We start from the raw sequence: 15696 nt of genomic DNA, 5'->3' as shown, positions 1-15696 counted from the left end.
CCCGGGAGGTCACAGATAGTTGTAAGAGGAATTGGGTTGATATGGAGGTGCCGGTGCTGAACTGGAGTGGACAAAGTTAAAAACAACATAACACCAGGTTACAGCTGGTTTATTTGGAAGTACTAGTGCTGGAAGACTTGGACAGTAACTACCAGAGAGGCATAGGTTTGGGGTGAGAGGGGAAAAATTTAAAAGGGACCTAAGAGGCAGCTTTTTCACACAGGGGGTGGTACATGTATGGAATGCGCTGCCAGAGGAAGTGATGGAGGCTGGTACAATGACAGCATTCAAAAGGCATCTGGATGGGGACATGAATAGGAAGGGGTTGCAGGGCCAAGTGCTGGATAATGGAACTAGATTAGGTTAGAATATCCAGTCAGCATGGATGAGTTGGACTGAAGAGCCTGCTTCTGTCATCAGGTAGCTGTGGGGCAGGATCATAAGACACAGAATTTACAGCAAAAGATGACACTGTCACGCAACTGAGGCAATATATTGAACAAACTCAGATTGCTGTTAAGTCTTTCGTCAGTTGGAATGGGTTTCAGGTTTCAGTTCATTGATATGTAAATCCCAGAACTTCTAATGGCTGTAATAGTATGGGATTTTAACTTTAAAAACATTGCCAGTTGTAGGGTATGGACAGGGAGGAATTTGTTAAGCGTATTTAAGAAAATGTGCTCAATCGATATGTAGATGGCCCCACTCGGGAAGGGGAAACTTTTGACCTCTTCCTGGGAAATAGGGCAGGGTTAGTAACTGAGGTGTTAGAGGGGCAGTACTTTGGGACCAGTAACCACAGTTTTAAAGGAAAAGGATAGGCCTGGTCCACAAGTCCAAGTTCTAAGTTCAGGGAAAGGCCAGTTTTGATAGCGTTAAACGGGAACTTTAAAAGTCGTTTTGTGGCAGCTGTTCGCAGGTAAAGGGACATTTGACAAGCGGGAGGCTTTCAAAAGTGAGATAATGAGAGTTCAGGGGCAGCAGGTCCCTGCTAGTGTGAAGGGCAGGAGTAGGCAATAATGGATGATTGAGATACTGCAGCTCTGATCAAGAAAGAGGAAATATCAGGAGTAGACGGCTGGGATTAAGTGAGAAGTATCAGGGGTGTAGGCGCATACATCAGAGGGAAATCAGTCAGGCAGGAAGAGGACATGAGGTAACTTTGTCAGATAAGGTAAAGGAGAATCCAAAGAGATTCTACAAGTACGTTAGGGGCAAGAAAAGTAACTGAGTAGAGAGTAGAGCCCTTTGAAGATCAACAAGGCTTCCTATTTGTGGGACTGCAGGAGATGGCTGAGATCCTAAAAGAATATCTTGCATCAGTATTTATTGTGGACAAAACATGGATCTCAGGAACATGAGGAAATAAACAGTGATGCCTTCAAAACAGTACAGAAGAGGATGTGCTGGAGATATTAAAATGCTGACAGGTGGATAAATCCCTGGGATCTGATCAAATGTATTCCCATTGTGGGGAATGAGGGAAGAAATTGCAGGGCCTTTAGCAGAGAAATTTGTATTTTCGACAGCTACAGATGGGGTGCTGAAAGACTTGGCGGGTAACTACCAGAGAGGCATAGGTTTAGGGTAAGAGGGGAAAAATTCAAGAGGGACTTAAGGGCAACTTTTTTCACCCAGAGGGTGGTGCGTGTTTGGAATGAGCTGCCAGAGGATGTGATGGAGGCTGGTAGAATGACAGCATTTAAGAGGCATCTGGATGGGTATATGAATAGGAAGGGTTTGGAGGGAGATGGGCCAAGTGCTGGACAGTGTAATCTTTTGCTGTAAATTCTGTGTCTTATGATCATGCTGCACAGCTAACTAGATGACGTTAGGATATCTGGTCAGCATGGGCGGGTTGGACAATTGTGCTGTACACCCCTATGACTCTAATGTAGTGCCATTATTTAAAAAGATTGCAAGGAAAGGCCAGGGAGCTATGAGCCTGATGTCGACAGTGGGTAAGTTGTTGCAAAGAACACTTACAAGGATCGAGGCAAGACTGGAGGGTTTGTGTTATAAGGAAAGGCTGGGGTGTAGGATGCTGAGGGGTGACCTTATAGAAGTTTCTAAAAGCATGACAAAATGAATGGCCAAGGTCTTTTCCCCAGGAGATGAGAGTCCAAAAGTAGAGGGCATAGGTTTTAGGTGAGAAGGGAAAAAATTTAAAAGGGACCTAAGGAGCAACTTTTTCACGCAGCGGGTGGTGTGTACATGGAACGAGCTGCTAGAGGAAGTGGTAGATGCTGGTAGAATTATAACATTTAAAAGACATTTGGACACATATGTGGATAGGAAAGGTTTAGAGGGCTGAATGTAGACAAATGGGACTAGTTCAGTTTAGGAAATCTGGTCAGCATGGATGAGTTGGGCCGAAGGGTCTGTTTCTGTGCTGTACATCTCTATGACTCTCTGAATCTCCTCTGAACTGCTTTCAGTACATCCATCATCAAGTAAGGGGACCAAAATTGTGTGCAATACTCTAAGTCTCTAAAATGCCTTTTCATTTATACTTTGTTCCTTTGGCAGTAAATACTAAAATGACATTTGCTTTCCTTCTCACCTGCTGTACCCAGTATGGGTTTTCTGTGACTGGGCTGTGTTCATGACTCTATGAATCCTGGGCAGAGTTGATTTTGGAGATGCTGGTGCTGGGCTGAGGTGTACAGACACACACACACACACACACACACGCACAAATACACTTATACGTTTGTGGGGTGAATTTGTACTTGCAGAGTTACATTGTACTTTGCTCAAAAACTGCATGAATCCATGTAAGACTCTGTTAACTTATTTTGTTTAGATTAGAATCAGTCTAAACATTATGGCACAGACAACAGCACACAGGGGGCTAACACCTTCAACACATTATCTGGACCAACACCAAATGTTACAGTTAACCTGAGAATGTAACTTTTAAAAAAACAGTTTTGTGATTTACAATTCTGGTCTCCTTCCTATCGGAACGATGTTGTGAAACCTGAAAGGGTTCAGAAAAGATTTACAAGGATGTTGCTAGGGTTGGAGGATCTGAGCTACAGGGAGAGGCTGAACAGGCTGGGGCGTCAGAGCTGAGGGGTGACCTTATAGATGTTTACAAAATTATGAGGGGCATGGATAGGATAAATAGACCAGGTCTTTTCCCTGGGGTCAGGGAGTCCAGAACTACAGGGCATAAGTTTAGGGTGAGAGGGGAAAGATATAAAAGAGACCTAAGGGGCAACTTTTTCACGCAGAGGGTGGTACGGGTATGGAATGAGCTGCCAGAGGAAGTGGTGGAGGCTGGTACAATTGCAACATTTAAGAAGCATTTGGATGGGTATATGAATAGGAAGGGTTTGGAGGGATATGGGCTGGGTGCTGGCAGGTGGGACTAGACTGGGTTGGGATATCTGGTCGGCATGGACAAGTTGGACCAAAGGGTCTGTATCCATGCTGTACATCTCTATGACTCTATGACTCTATTACATATGAAAGAAGTGAAACTAACATGGTCATTCTAACAGATGAGAGACTTAACAAACAATCAAGGTATTTTTCAATGTATAATTTCAGTTACATCACACTGTAAACTTTTGCTATAAGACACAGAACTTATAGCAAAAGTTTACAGTGTGATGTAACTGAAATTATACATTGAAAAATACTTTGATTGTTTGTTAAGTCTCATCTTTTAGAATGGGGATGTTGGTTTCAGTTCTTTCATAAGTAAATCCTCGAACTTTCTTTGTTGTCAGGTGAACTTTAAACAACGCTGGCCCAGATAATGCACTGAAGCTGTGAGGAGAAAGCTAATGTTTCTAAATAGACCTGTTGGACTATCAGAGTTTTACCTGGGGAGGAGTAGTTGCAAACCAGACTGGAACAGAGAGCACTCAAAAGCTGGGACAATTTTGAGAGGAATAAGGTGCTGTCACAGAAACATTTTGTGAGAGAATAAAGAAAATGCTGAAACAGTGCTGGAAAGAGAATAATCATGGGGTTGCTGAGTGAGAGAGCAATGGTGTCACAGTACTGTGTGGAAAGGAACAGAACATGGAAACAAACCAATTAGTACAGCAATTCTGTGAAACAGTACAAGGGGAGATGACTGTAACTGGCCGGTTAGCTCAGTTGGTTAGAGCGTGGTGCTAATAACGCCAAGGTCGCGGGTTCGATCCCCGTACGGGCCATTAGTTTTAGCAATTTTGATTATCTTTCTTGAAGCCCCAGATTAAGGGGAAGACGGTTCAACATTGCACTGGGGAAGGGGAGGGAGGCGAGATCAACACAGGAAGAGCCGTGCAGGGGGTTGCAAAGGGGACCTTGCACCGCTTAGTGTTTCCTGTAAAACGATGTCTGAGTAGTGTCTAGCTCGGGGGGGGGGGGGAAACCTTTAAATTTGCAAAAAGAAGGTGCAGAGCTCGCTGCGAGCAGGGTTCGAACCTGCGCGGGGAAACCCCATTGGATTTCGAGTCCAACGCCTTAACCACTCGGCCATCGCAGCTACAGGAAACAGGCTCTGCATTTCTCCTATTAATGTCAGGCAGCCCGTGCTTTCCAGCCCCCAGTCTGGGGGGGGGGTTCCCACCCCTCTGCATGTTTAGTTTCCGTGTGTTTTCCTTTGCCCCCCCCCCCCCGGTGTCAAAGGAAAAGGGCTGACTGCTTGTTTGCAGCAAAATATTCCAGCCTGGCCCGTACGGGGATCGAACCCGCGACCTTGGCGTTATTAGCACCACGCTCTAACCAACTGAGCTAACCGGCCAGCACATGGACTAACCCCTCGCCGACTTTCCCAGTCATTTAGTAAAGTTTTGCGGAATTTAATCTCTTTGAACTACATTTATATCCAAAGCTTTTCACTGTGCCTCGGTACGCCGTGACAATAAATCCAATCCAATCCAATTCCTGGTACCTCACTGCTACTACCCTCTCTCTCTCTCACTGCCTGACACTACTTGTTGCTTAAACCCAACCCTGCCATTGGTGAGACTACTTCCTGGCTTGCTGTGTTCCTGCAGCCTCCTCCTTGTCTCCCTAAGAACAGGGCAGAAATGGGGACTGCAGATGGAGTCATAGAGATGTACAGCGTGGAAACAGACCCTTCGGTCCATGCTGACAGATATCCCAACCCAATCTAGTCCCACCTGCCAGCACCCGGCCCATATCCCTCCAAACCCTTCCTGTTCATATCCCCATCCAAATGCCTCTTAAATGTTGTCATTGTACCAGCCTCCACCACATCCTCTGGCAGCTCATTCCGTACACACACCACCCTCTGGGTGAAAACATTGCCCCTTAGGTCTCTTTTATATCATTCCCCTCTCATCCTAAACCTATGCCCTCTAGTTCTGGACTCCCCCACCCCAGGGAAAAGACTTTGCCTATTTACCCTAGCCATGCCCCTCATGATTTTATAAACCTCTATAAGGTCACCCCTCAGCCTCCGACACTCCAGGGAAAACAGCCCCAGCCCGTTCAGCCTCTCAAATCCTCCAACCCTGGCAACATCCTTGTAAATCTTTTCTGAACCCTTTCAAGTTTCACAACATCTTTCCGATAGGAAGGAGACCAGAATTGCACACAATATTCCAACAGTGTCCTGTACAGCTGCAACATGACCTCCCAACTCCTGTACTCAATACTCTGACCAATAAAGGAAAGCATACCAAACGCCTTCTTCACTATCCTATCTACCTGCAACTCCACTTTCAAGGAGCTGTGAACCTGCACTCCAAGGTTTCTGTGTTCAGCAACACTCCCTTGGACCTTACCATTAAGTGGATAAGTCCTGCTAAGATTTGCTTTCCCAAAATACAGCACCTCACATTTATCTAAATTAAACTCCAGCTGCCAGTTCTCAGCCCATTGGCCCATCTGGTCAAGATCCCGTTGTAATATGAGGCAACCTTCTTCGCTGTCCACTACAGCTCCAATTTTGGTGTCATCTGCAAATTTACTAACTATACCTCTTATGCTCACATCCAAATCATTTACATAAATGATGAGAAGTAGTGGACCAATTATCCATGCATGTCTCATGTCCAGCTTTGTGAAGGACACCACCTATTCTGCAAAATGTACTTGCTGGAGATCAGGGTCAAGATTAGAGTGGTGCTGGAAAAGCACAGCAGGTCAGGCAGCATCCGAGGAGCAGGAAAAATCAATCTCCTGATGGAGGGCATTTGCCCAAAACGTCGATTCTCCTGCTCCTCAGATGCTGCCAGACCTCCTGTGCTTTTCCAGCACCACTTTCATCTTGACCGCAATTGCAAAGCAACACACAAATGTTGACTGAGTGCATGACAAAACTTTCACTCGGAGGTTTTCTGCTCCTGCATTCCTCTCTCAGCCAAAGAGATACCCTGACTTCTAATCCAAGCAGGGGCATCAGATGTCTTTCAGGAGCAGTGGATGAAGGAGAGGACTAAGCCATTGGACCAGTCTATCTTGCTTTGTTATTCACCAGGGCATGACTGATTATTCTGCTCCTTCTAAACACCATATCAAAGAACAGAAACCAGCGTATCCCATTATAAAAGATGGAAGTGTTTACCTAAGATTGTCTGCTGTATCACATCTCCATGACACATGGCTATAAATTCTGTGAGCACCTGATGAAGGAGCGTCGCTCCGAAAGCTAGTGCTTCCAATTAAACCTGTTGGACGATAACCTGGTGTTGCGTGATTTTTAACTTTGTCCAGCCAATCCAACACCGGCTACTCCAAGTCATAAATTCCAGTGAATATAGTCTGAACAGGTCCAGCCTCTCCTTGTAGATCAGTCCTGCCAGTCCTGCACCTCCTCCATCACAACATTATCCCTCAGATGAAGAGACCAACTGCACCCAATATACCAGGTGTGGTCTGACCAAGGCCTTGTAATGTTGCAGCAAGACATCCCTGGCTCAATTCCTCTCACAATGAAGGCCATCAGACCATCCGCCGAATGCCCCTCGGTCAGATCCACCGACGTCAAGCCGGTGTTCTTCTCTGACCACTGCCTCCTGCTGGCCGACTGTCACCTACAGGACGAGCAGCGGGCGGGCAAGGGGACGCGGGACACTGGACACCAAGCTGTTGACTCCAAGAAAACATTGAGGAGCTCAAGAGGGACTACGCAGGCAGGGGAACCCTCGTTGAGTCTCCAGAGAACTGGTGGGAAATGGGAAAAGGGAATATCAAGAGGTTCTTTCATCCTCAAAGGGGTTCAGGAGGCGAGAGAGAGAGGTGGGGAAAACTGGCCAGACTCTGGGAAATGATGCAGAACTTGCAGCCGCTGCAGATGATGGGGGGAAAAGGCCAGCAAACCTCGCTCTCTGCCCTCAAGGCCTCCAAGATAACCTTTGTTCACATTTCTTCATCCAGAAGGTGGTACAAGGAGGACGCCGTGCTCAGCAGCCTGTTGGAAGGTGATGGCTCAGTAACGTCACATCATGAGGATCAGCAAATCCTTCGGTGCCAGGCTGTATGACTCGAAGCCGACCGACAGTGCGGCCTCCCAGTCATTCCTGTCCTCTATCACAGAGGTCTTAGACGACAGAACACGCGAGAGGCTGGAACAGCCACTATCCCAGGACGAGCTGACCAAGGTCCTCGTATCCTTCGAAAAGAATAAAACTCCCGGAAGCGATGACTTCCCGGTCGAACTTTATGCTGCTCTGTGCTCAGGACCGGCCGGAGGTGTATGCCAGTATGCTTCTTGCAGGTGTGAACCCATGAGGAAAGGCATCCTCACCATCATCTACAAGCAGAAGGGGGGAGAGAGAGGAGATCGGAAATTGGCAACCAGTCTCACTGTTGAATGTGGATAATAAAATTTTGTCAAAGGTCATCGCCAATTGGGTCAGGTCGGCTCGAGATCGGTGATTCACCCTGACCAAACTTGTCCTGTACTGGGCAGAAAGATTGCTGAGAGTCTCACCCCCGGGGTCAGTGATATACACACAGTGGGGTCAGTCTGCTCCGCCCGGGGTCAATGATACACACACAGTGGGGTCAGTCTGCTCCCCCACAAGGGTCAGTGAGACACACACAGTGAGGTTAGTCTGCTCCCCCCGGGGTCAGTGATACACACACAGTGGGGTCAGTCTGCTCCCCCACAAGGGTCAGTGAGACACACACAGTGGGGTCAGTCTGCTCCCCCCTGGAGTCAGTGATACACACACAGTGGGGTCAGTCTGCTCCCCCACCAGAGTCAGTGATACACACACAGTGGGGTCAGTCTGCTCCCCCTCAGGGTCAGTGATACACACACAGTGGGGTCAGTCTGCTCCCCCACAAGGGTCAGTGAGACACACACAGTGGGGTCAGTCTGCTCCCCCCCGGAGTCAGTGATACACACACAGTGGGGTCAGTCTGCTCCCCCTCAGGGTCAGTGATACACACACAGTGGGGTCAGTCTGCTCCCACCGGGGTCAATGATACACACACAGTGGGGTCAGTCTGCTCCGCCCAGGGTCAATGATACACACACAGTGGGGTCAGTCTGCTCCCCCACAAGGGTCAGTGAGACACACACAGTGGGGTCGGTCTGCTCCCCCACCAGAGTCAGTGATACACACACAGTGGGGTCAGTCTGCTCCTCCCGGGGTCAGTGATACACACACAGTGGGGTCAGTCTGCTCCCCTCCGGGGTCAATGATACACACACAGTGGGGTCAGTCTGCTCCCCCACAAGGGTCAGTGAGACACACACAGTGGGGTCAGTCTGCTCCCCCTCAGGGTCAGTGATACACACACAGTGGGGTCAGTCTGCTTCCCCCGGGGTCAGAGATACACAAACAGTGGGGTCAGTCTGCTCCCCCCCAGGGGTCAGTGATACACACACAGTCTGGACAGTCGGCACCACCAAGCCCCCAGGGTCAGTGATACACACACAGTGGGGTCAGTCTGCCCCTCCCCCCGGGGTCAGAGATACACACACAGTGGGGTCAGTCTGCTCACCCCCGTGGTCAGAGATACACAAACAGTGGGGTCAATCTGCTCGCCCCCGGGGTCAGAGATATACACACACAGTGGGGTCAGTCTGCTCCCCCCAGGGTCAGTGATACACACACAGTGGGGTCAGTCTGCTCCCCCCAGGGTCAGTGATACACACACAGGGGGGTCTGTCTGCTACTCCCTGGGGTCAGTGATACACGCATAGTGGGGTCAGTCTGCTACCCCACCCCCCCAGGGTCAGTGATACACACACAGTTGGACAGTCGGCACCACCAACCCCCCAGGGTCAGTGATACACACACAGTGGCGTCAGTCTACCCTTCCCCTGGGGTGAGAGATACACACACAGTGGGGTCAGACTGCTCCCCCTCAGGGTCAGTGATACACACACAGTGGGGTCAGTCTGATCCCCCCCGGGGTCAGTGATAAACACACAGTGGCGTCAGTCTACCCTTCCCCTGGGGTGAGAGATACACACACAGTGGGGTCAGACTGCGTCCCACCTCAGGGTCAGTGATACACACACAGTGGGGTCAGTCTGCTACCCCCGGGGTCAGAGATACACACACAGTGGGGTCAGACTGCTCCCCCTCAGGGTCAGTGATACACACACAGTGGGGTCAGTCTGATCCCCCCCGGGGTCAGTGATAAACACACAGTGGGGTCAGTCTACCCTTCCCCTGGGGTGAGAGATACACACACAGTGGGGTCAGTCTGCTCCCCCCCGGGGTCAGTGATACACACACAGTGGGGTCAGTCTGCTCCCCCCCGGGGTCAGTGATACACACACAGTGGGGTCAGTCTGCTCCCCCCCCAGGGTCAGTGATACACACACAGTGGGGTCAGTCTGCTCCCCCCCCAGGGTCAGCGATACACACACAGTGGGGTCAGTCTGCTCCTCCCAGGGTCAGTGATACACACACAGTGGGGTCAGTCTGCTCCCCCCCCAGGGTCAGTGATACACACACAGTGGGGTCAGTCTGTCCCCAAACCCAGGGTCAGTGATACACACACAGTGGGGTCAGTCTGTCCCCAAACCCAGGGTCAGTGACACACACACAGTGGGGTCAGTCTGCTCCCCCCGGGGTCAGTGATACACACACAGTGGGGTCAGTCTGCTCCCCCCGGGGTCAGTGATACACACACAGTGGGGTCAGTCTGACCTTCTCCCGGGGTCAGTGATACACACACAGTGGGGTCAGTCTGCACCCCCCAGGGTCAGTGATACACACACAATAGGGTCAGTCTGCTCCCCCCCCCGGGTTCAGTGACACACACACAGTGGGGTCAGTCTGCACCGCTTCCAGGGTCAGTGATACACACACAGTGGGGTCAGTCTGCTACCCTCCGGGGTCAGTGACACACACACAGTGGGGTCAGTCTGCTCCCCCCAGGGTCAGTGACACACACACAGTGGGGTCAGTCTGCTCCCCCCAGGGTCAGTGATACACACACAGTGGGGTCAGTCTGCCCCTCACCCGGGGTCAGTGACACACACACAGTGGTGTCAGTCTGCTACCCTCGGGGGTCAGCGATACACACACAGTGGGGTCAGTCTGTCCCCAACCCCAGGGTCAGTGATACACACACAGTGGGGTCAGTCTGCATCGCCCCCGGGGTCAGAGATACACACACAGTGGGGTCAGTCTGCTCCCCCCAGGGTCAGTCATACACACACAGTGGGGTCAGTCTACTCCCACCCGGGGTCAGTGAAACACACAGTGGGGTCAGTCTGCACCACCCAGGGTCAGTGATACACACACAATGGGGTCAGTCTGATCCCCCCCGGGGTCAGTCTGATCCCCCCCGGGGTCAGTGATACACACACAGTGGGGTCAGTCTGCTCCCCCCGGGGTCAGTGATACACACACAGTGGGGTCAGTCTGCTCCCCCCGCAGGGTCAGTGATACACACACAGTGGGGTCAGTCTGCTCCCCCCCGGGGTCAGTGATACACACACAGTGGGGTCAGTCTGCATCGCCCCCGGGGTCAGTGATACACACACAGTGGGGTCAGTCTGCATCGCCCCCGGGGTCAGTGATACACACACAGTGGGGTCAGTCTGCATCGCCCCCGGGGTCAGTGATACACACACAGTGGGGTCAGTCTGCATCGCCCCCGGGGTCAGTGATACACACACAGTGGGGTCAGTCTGCTCCCCCCGGGGTCAGTGATACACACACAGTGGGGTCAGTCTGCTCCCCCCGGGGTCAGTGATACACACACAGTGGGGTCAGTCTGCTCCCCCCAGGGTCAGAGATACACACACAGTGGGGTCTGTCAGATCCCCCACGGGGTCAGTGATACACACACAGTGGGGTCAGTCTGCACCCCCCAGGGTCAGTGATACACACACAGTGGGGTCAGTCTGCACCCCCCCGGGGTCAGTGATACACACACAGTGGGGTCAGTCTGGTCCCCCCGGGTCAGTGATACACACACAATGGGGTCAGTCTGCACCCCCCCGGGGTCAGTCATACACACACAGTGGGGTCAGTCTGTCCCTCCCCCGGTTCAGTGATACACACACAGTGGGGTCAGTCTGCACTGCCCTGGGGGTCAGTGATACACACACAGTGGGGTCAGTCTGCTCCCCCCCAGCGTCAGTCATACACACACAGTGGGGTCAGTCTGCTCTCCCCCAGGGTCAGTGATACACGCACAGTGGGGTCACTCTGCTCCCCCAACACCCGAGGGTCAGTGATACACACGCAGTGGGGTCAGTCTACTCCCGCCCGGAGTCAGTGATACACACTCAGTGGGGTCAGTCTGTCCCTCCCCCGGGTTCAGTGATACACACACAGTGGGGTCAGTCTGTCCCTCCCCCGGGGTGAGAGATACACACACAGTGGGGTCGGACTGCTCCCACCAGGGGTCAGTGATACACACACAGTGGGGTCAGTCTGGTCCCCCCGGGTCAGTGATACACACACAATGGGGTCAGTCTGCACCCCCCCGGGGTCAGTCATACACACACAGTGGGGTCAGTCTGTCCCTCCCCCGGTTCAGTGATACACACACAGTGGGGTCAGTCTGCACTGCCCTGGGGGTCAGTGATACACACACAGTGGGGTCAGTCTGCTCCCCCCCAGCGTCAGTCATACACACACAGTGGGGTCAGTCTGCTCTCCCCCAGGGTCAGTGATACACGCACAGTGGGGTCACTCTGCTCCCCCAACACCCGAGGGTCAGTGATACACACGCAGTGGGGTCAGTCTACTCCCGCCCGGAGTCAGTGATACACACTCAGTGGGGTCAGTCTGTCCCTCCCCCGGGTTCAGTGATACACACACAGTGGGGTCAGTCTGTCCCTCCCCCGGGGTGAGAGATACACACACAGTGGGGTCGGACTGCTCCCACCAGGGGTCAGTGATACTCACACAGTGGGGTCAGACTGCTCCCCACCCCCAAGGGTCAGTGATACACACACAGTGGGGTCAGACTGCTCCCCACCCCCAAGGGTCAGTGATACACACACAGTGGGGTCAGTCTGCCCCTCCCCCCGTGTCATTGATACACACACAGTGGGGTCAGTCTGCTCCCCCCCAGGGTCAGTGATACACACACAGTGGGGTCAGTCTGCTCCCCCATCCCAGGGTCAGAGATACACACACAGTGGGGTCAGTCTGCCCCTCCCCCAGGGTCAGTGATACACACACAGTGGGTTCAGTTATATTGCCGTGGTAGGATCAATCTCCTCTTTCCGTGATCTGTAATATACTTGAAGGCATCCTCCCCTCTCTCCCGGGGTCACAGGGCAATCCTGCAAAATGTTCTGAATGATCTGCGTGTCAGGCATTATCCCGGAAAATCCATAACAAAACTCATAGCCTTGTGTAGGTGTCACCTTGGAACTGATGAACAGGCCTCACCCACACAGAATTCATCCTCCAGACATTGAGCACAGGAGGACCACTTTCCGTGTTTACACCCGGCCAAATTGACAAAATGGCAGCTGAGACCAGGAATTTCCCAAGGAATTGTGCAGTTCCCGTGGATCAGAAACCATTCTGTAATGAGCCTACAGGTGAGGGGCCAGGCACGTAACTCACTCTCTAACCTCCCCAAAACCTGTCCATCATGGACAAGGCACAAGTCAGGAGGGCGATGAAATACTTGCCTGGATGAGAGAGACGCACGACACACTCAAGAATGTGAATAGCTGTCTAGGCCAAAGCAGCCAATTTGATTGGTATCCCATTCCCCAGTCCCCCCACCGCCAACACTCAATAGCAGCAATGTGTCCCGTTTCCCAGAATGCATTATGGCAACTCTTCGTCCACAGCACCTGTGACCTTTACCCCCTGGAAGGACAGGAGCAGCAAATATGCGTTTGGTATGCTTCCCTATATTGGTCAGAGTATTGAGTACAGGAGTTGGGAGGTCATGTTGCGGCTGTACAGGACATTGGTTAGGCCACTGTTGGGATATTGTGTGCAATTCTGGTCTCCTTCCTATCGGAAAGATGTTGTGAAACTTGAAAGGGTTCAGAAAAGATTTACAAGGATGTTGCCAGAGTTGGAGGGTTTGAGGGAGAGGCTGAACAGGCTGGGGCTGTTTTCCCTGGAGCGTCAGAGGCTGAGGGGTGACCTTGTAGAGATTTATAAAATTATGAGGGGCATAGATAGGGTAAATAGGCAAAGTCTTTACCCTGGGGTCGGGGAGTCCGGAACTAGAGGGGCATAGGTTTAGGGTGAGAGGGGAAAGGTTTAAAAGGGGCTTAAGGGGCAACATTTTCACACAGAGGGTGGTGTGTGTATGGAATGAGCTGCCAGAGGTGGTGGAGGCGGGTACAATTACAGCATTTTATAGGCATTTGGATGGGTATATGAATAGGAAGGGTTTGGAGGGAGATGGGCCGGGTGCTGGCAGGTGGGATTAGATTGGGTTGGGATATCTGGTCAGTATGGACAAGTTGGGCTGAAGGGCCTGTTTCCGTGCTGTACATCTCTATGACTCTATATGGGGACACCACCCCCTTGTCAGCTCCCCACCATACTGACTTGGGAGTAATATGGGCTGTCCCTTCGGCGTTGCTCAAACCCTTCCCCAAGTCAGAGTGACTTGTCCCTGGCACCGCGCGGACTGCTGCGGTTCAGGAAGGCAGGTCAGCGTCGTCTTCCCAATTAGGGACCGACAACAAAATGTGAGTGCTTACGGTGGCTGAGTGGTTGGCACCGCAGCCTGACAGCACCTGGGGTTCGATTCCAGCCTCGGGTGACTGTCTGTGTGGAGAATCTGCCCACGGTCCTAAGATGCGCAGGGTTGGTGAACGGGCTGTGCTGAATTGCCCATCGTGTCCTGGGATGTGCAGGCTAGGTGCATTGGTCAGGGAAATGGGTCTGGGCGGGATAGTCTTCAAAAGGGTGGTGTGGACTTGTTGGACCCACACTGTCAGGGTTTCTATGGGATAGCTGTGCCGCGTTTTTTGCTCTCCCTTAATGCCCACAGGCACAGAGTGCTATCTCCACTCCAGGCTTCAGCGCTGAGGGGGAGAGTACCCAAACCCTCTCTAACACCCGTCGGTGAGTCCGGGAGAGGCTGACGGAGCCTTTTGACCTCGGGAAAACGAAGTGGGTAAGGCCGGGTCGCATAGAGAGGAGAGACACAGTCTAAGACCCTCAGGCCTAAGGAGAGACATGAGGAAACACTTCGGTACTCAGAAGAGGTTCGGAACTCCCTTCTACAATGAGCAGCAGGGAGGCGCTCATTTTAATCTGAGACAGGTGAACCTTTGTGAAGCAAGGTGATAAGGGTCAAAGGCCGGTATATTTAGCTAGGCCTCACACAGGAGTAAAAAATGAGGTTTGCAGATGCTGGAGATCACAGCTGAAAATGTGTTGCTGGTTAAAGCACAGCAGGTCAGGCAGCATCTCAGGAATAGGGAATTCGACGTTTCGAGCATCAGCCCTTCATCAGGAATGAGAGAGAGTAGCCAAGCAGGCTAAGATAAAAGGTAGGGAGGAGGGACTTGGGGGAGGGGCGATGGAGATGTGATAGGTGGAAGGAGGTCAAGGTGAGGGTGATAGGCCGGAGTGGGGTGGGGGCGGAGAGGTCAGGAAGGAGATTGCAGGTTAGGAGGGCGGTGCTGAGTTGAGGGAACCGACTGAGACAAGGTGGGGGGAGGGGAAATGAGGAAACTGGAGGAATCCGAGTTCATCCCTTGTGGTTGGAGGGTTCCCAGGCGGAAGATGAGGCGCTCCTCCTCCAGCCGTCGTGTTGTTATGGTCTGGCGATGGAGGGGTCCAAGGACCTGCATGTCCTCGGTGGAGTGGGAGGGAGAGTTAAAGTGTTGAGCCACGGGGTGGTTGGGTTGGTTGGTCCGGGCGGCCCAGAGGTGTTCCCTGAAGCGTTCCGCAAGTAAGCGGCCCGTCTCCCCAATATAGAGGAGGCCACATCGGGTGCAGCGGATGCAATAGATGATGTGTGTGGAGGTACAGGTGAACTTGTGGCGGATATGGAAGGATCCCTTGGGGCCTTGGAGGGAGGTGAGGGAGGAGGTGAGTAGAATGGTCCCCTCCTGTTCCTGTCAGAGCAAAAATCTGGGCAGATGTAAAACGAAGATTACTGACGTTGTAACGGTAATCACACAGTATGGATAGTGCACAACCACAGGCTGTCTGCATCTCCTGTCATCCACTGCCTTTGAGGTCAACTTTCACTTGTTGTTCTCCTTTCCAATATGAAACATCCAGTGTCCAAACCACATCCTCCCTGGCCGGCATTGCGACATTACTGCATTATATCAGGACTGTCTGCTCCGACATCTCC

General features: G+C 51.9%; 3 non-coding genes across 3 annotated transcripts; 1 reads left to right on the top strand and 2 right to left on the bottom strand.

Moving 5' to 3' along the window:
* The first annotated feature begins 4101 nt into the window (after positions 1 to 4101).
* trnai-aau (transfer RNA isoleucine (anticodon AAU)) lies at positions 4102 to 4175 on the top strand. The gene has a single exon. It is a non-coding gene; the product is annotated as a tRNA-Ile (tRNA).
* Positions 4176 to 4407: 232 nt separating this feature from the next.
* On the bottom strand, positions 4408 to 4489 carry trnas-cga (transfer RNA serine (anticodon CGA)). Its single transcript has one exon. It is a non-coding gene; the product is annotated as a tRNA-Ser (tRNA).
* A 184-nt stretch (positions 4490 to 4673) lies between these two features.
* Positions 4674 to 4747, bottom strand: trnai-aau (transfer RNA isoleucine (anticodon AAU)). Its single transcript has one exon. It is a non-coding gene; the product is annotated as a tRNA-Ile (tRNA).
* Positions 4748 to 15696: the final 10949 nt, after the last annotated feature.

This window comes from Hemiscyllium ocellatum, chromosome 50 (assembly GCF_020745735.1).
Source record: "Hemiscyllium ocellatum isolate sHemOce1 chromosome 50, sHemOce1.pat.X.cur, whole genome shotgun sequence".
NCBI classification, from domain to species: domain Eukaryota; kingdom Metazoa; phylum Chordata; class Chondrichthyes; order Orectolobiformes; family Hemiscylliidae; genus Hemiscyllium; species Hemiscyllium ocellatum.
The sequence above is the reverse complement of the archived record's forward strand: the minus strand, read 5'-3'. Positions and strand labels throughout refer to the sequence as shown.